This window comes from Humulus lupulus, chromosome 2 (genome assembly GCF_963169125.1).
Source record: "Humulus lupulus chromosome 2, drHumLupu1.1, whole genome shotgun sequence".
Lineage (NCBI taxonomy): Eukaryota > Viridiplantae > Streptophyta > Magnoliopsida > Rosales > Cannabaceae > Humulus > Humulus lupulus.
This window is the reverse complement of record NC_084794.1, coordinates 123822523-123826093: the sequence shown is the minus strand read 5'-3', so window position 1 is coordinate 123826093 and position 3571 is coordinate 123822523. Positions and strand designations below refer to the sequence as shown.

Genomic DNA, 3571 nt, shown 5'->3' with positions numbered 1-3571 from the left:
TTCCTTGGTCCAAGACCAATTTTTCTTTGCATAAAACTAGATCATTTACCACATCATCACAACGACAATAAAAATTCATGAATTATCACAAATTCATATAATATCATTTATCAGAATAACATTCCACAAAATTCTTTACGGCTCCAACCAACTACTAATGTGTGTTCAAAACATGAGACATTACATTAATATCTATTGTTTGTGGTGTATTAATAATCATTACTGTGAAGGGCAAGTTGGATAGCGATTCGTGGTTCAAATTGTTCTGAATGTTTAATATTTCAGTTGGAGGTTAGGACCATTCGACCGACTGAAAAATGAGCTGAAGCAGGATATTGTGAAGCGTATGACGTTTGACACAATAGTTGTGGTCAAAGATCCCTTCGAGTACGCTGATGCTGATGGGGCTGAGGCTATGTCAGAGGCCGTGGTAGTTTTCAGCGTTTAAGTAAATAAGTTTCAAATTATAAATCGTGTGTTCATAGTTAAAGCTAAGGAATATCTTCTGTTAATTATTTTTTGGCAGCTGTTAAAGCTGGATATGATGAACGATGCTTTGAGGAGAAACATGCATGGAGTGAGAGTTATTAAGAAGCAACAGTTGGAGATATAGAATGAGATGCAATCGTTGAAGGAATCTGTTTCGATGAGCTGGAAACAATTATTCGTGGTTTTGTTGAAAGCAATTCGAAGGAGCATAATGGACCAGAAAAAAATTGAAGGATCAAAAGAAACCAAGGCTAATGACGTTGACAACGTTGGTGGAGCAAACCAAGTAACAGAAGTGGGCTAGACATTCCGGCAAATTAATCAAGAGGGTTTCATAAATATTGATGAGATAATTGCATTACGTATTATTTATTTTTCAATTTATAGTGTTTGTTTGTATGCGTATAAGTTAGATGTGTAATATACAATTTTTTTTATGACTACGTCCCTATTAAACTCGATGCATAGGTGGTTCAAGATTAAACATGTGCAGGAGCTGGTGTTAGAGACCCTAGTCTGAAAGACAGGGAGCCTAACGTGGGTGATTTTGGGAGTAAAAGAAATGGACTAGGTATGTTTGCTTACCCATTTATATATAGCTGGATCTAAATTATTGACATTTAGTTTGATTAGTTAGCATAATTCAGGTAGGATGGTACCGGTGATTCTTTGTTGGAAGAGGACCATAGTCCTAATGATGGGGACCTTAAAGTGGCTGACTGTGGAAAGGAAAAAGTAGACGAGGTATGTTTTCTTACTCCTTAATATTTTGGATCTGAATTATTAACATTTAGTTTAATGAATTTCCATCATTTAGGTAGGCTAGCACCCGTGGTTCTTTGTTAGGAGAGGACACTATCATTTCTGAGAATTTTACCAAAGAACTAGGAAATACTGTCCGGTCGGCCACATGTGTTTCAGATGGTGCGGTTCATCCTCCAAGTGGAAATGTAACCAGTTACATTCCACAACTGTTCAATGGTAAAGTGTAAAATAACTAGTTACAGTGGGCTAGCAAAGTGAAGAATTAATAAAAAAGCCTTATAAGTTTTCATGAATGCACTTAGAACAAGGTTAGTCATGTAATAACATAGTGTGAATTTTGACAATAATTACATTAATTGTGTAACCGGTTATGGTGTGGGGTGTTTTATGGTAGAATCGGTTCACTTAGATTGGCAGGGGAGAAATTTTTACAAGGTTACAATATACATTAATGGTATATTGTAGTCGGTTAAATAATTCTGGATAGTCGTATTACACAATTAATTGGCTGGTTGCTTTGGTGAATTTCAATTTATTTGTAGGCGAGTGTTGTCAAAGAATCACAAGTCTCGGACATGGATGAGGGTAATGAAGAAGGCAACGAAGGGATTCTGGGTGACACAAAAGGGGAGGAGACAACCAAAAAAACTTACTTCAGGTTATCCACCTATGAAGAAAATGCATCTGAAATAGCACGTCCCAAGAAGAGGGGAGGGGTAGAGCTGGTGCGTGGAACGTACCATTTTCCACTCGATCAAGATATGTCACCAAAATTAACTTAACAACAAGATTTTTTGAATTGGTTGAAAGATGGATTGGTCGTGGCTAAGGACAAGTAATTATAACAATTTACTTGTCTAATGGATTTATTGTGTTATGGTTGGTCATTGTTAAGATTTAATTATGAAATTATTTTGTTTGCAGGAAGCCGTATTATGAGGCTGGGTCTGGAATTGTGTTTCATGGCTTGGTTTTAGGGACATAAGAGTTGTACGATAAGGACTGGTTTGCCACACTTTGGAGTGGAGCTGCAGAGTTGACTGAGAGAGTATGTTTTCTTAAAAATAGATATTTGATGTAGATTATTTTTATCATTTCTTGGTTGCATTATTTTGTTTGATTATAATCAGAATGAAAAGTGTTGCCCAAATCTATGATGTGCTGCCATTATTGTTCCTGTATTTATTCGGCTAAGTGACTTAAATTTTTGTTGGACCCAACATATCGATGTATGTTTGTACTGCTACCGAAAGATGGTGAGGCACGTTGATATATTCGATATCAGGGCTACAGCGACTTATTCATTTTTTTCTCAATTAGTACAATCCGCATACGACAGGTTTTAGGCACAAGCTGACAGGGATCCATCGTTTTTCAATTTAGATTTGTCGTGTTTTGAATATGTACTTGGTGAATACATGCGTTGCAACACTCCTTGGACTGAAGTGAACCATGTATTGATCTCAATACTTATTGGAGAATAAATCCGTTGGATTTTAATTCACTTTGATATAAGGAAACACACCTTGACCCTGTACACCCCTATCAGTCGTAGTGCCAAATCCTAGAGTGCAAGATGTGAGAAGGTTGTTAGAAAGTTTACGGTTGTCATTCCGTACTTGTTGGATGAACTTGGTTTTTATGTCAGCGGTCTTTATTTGGAGCCAAGCTTGGCTTTGGATCCAGATGCATACTCAGTTCCTCGAACACAGCCATTGGAAGTGTGTACTGCAACGAGTATCCCAAAGCTAAAGGACAAATAAGTATTTTGATTAGTTGTTTTTCTAATATTGTAGAGAACACAATATTATATATGTCTTATGTACTGTCCTTTTGATAAACATTTTCTTCTTCTCACTTTATGTAGGAAGTGCATGGATAGTGACATTTATGTAATTAAGTATGTTGATTATATAATTCAGGAAATAGTGGATACAATGCCTTCAAGTTTTGACATTGCTGCAATTCGGGAAGACTTGAGTGTTTATTTGTATTCATATGCAAAGAAGAAACAAGAATATAAATATGGGTAGATGATGAACATCTAGGTAGGCCCACAAGGAAGGAACACTTAAATGTCGTGGAGGAAAGGCGAGTTTAGATTGACTGGCAAAGAGCTATGAAATATTTTGAAGATTAATTAAGACAAGCACTGTAACTAGTCACCGTTTATTTAGTTTTAGTATACATTGTAATTTTTCAGAAATAGGATTGACGAAGTACGTTTTGATCGGTTACATTTTATAACGTTTGTTAGTTCATTGCCTTTTCGAAGTCCATGCATTTTTAATGTGGGTAAATTATGAATAGGTGGATG

The 3571-nt window shown here is 36.2% G+C and overlaps 1 long non-coding RNA gene across 1 annotated transcript; it reads left to right on the top strand.

The window, feature by feature from the left end:
• Nucleotides 1-300: 300 nt before the first annotated feature.
• On the top strand, nucleotides 301-3170 carry LOC133818458 (uncharacterized). Its single transcript, XR_009885905.1, has 6 exons — nucleotides 301-430; nucleotides 527-1060; nucleotides 1137-1233; nucleotides 1307-1470; nucleotides 1797-2089; nucleotides 2179-3170. It is a non-coding gene; the product is annotated as an uncharacterized LOC133818458 (long non-coding RNA).
• Nucleotides 3171-3571: the final 401 nt, after the last annotated feature.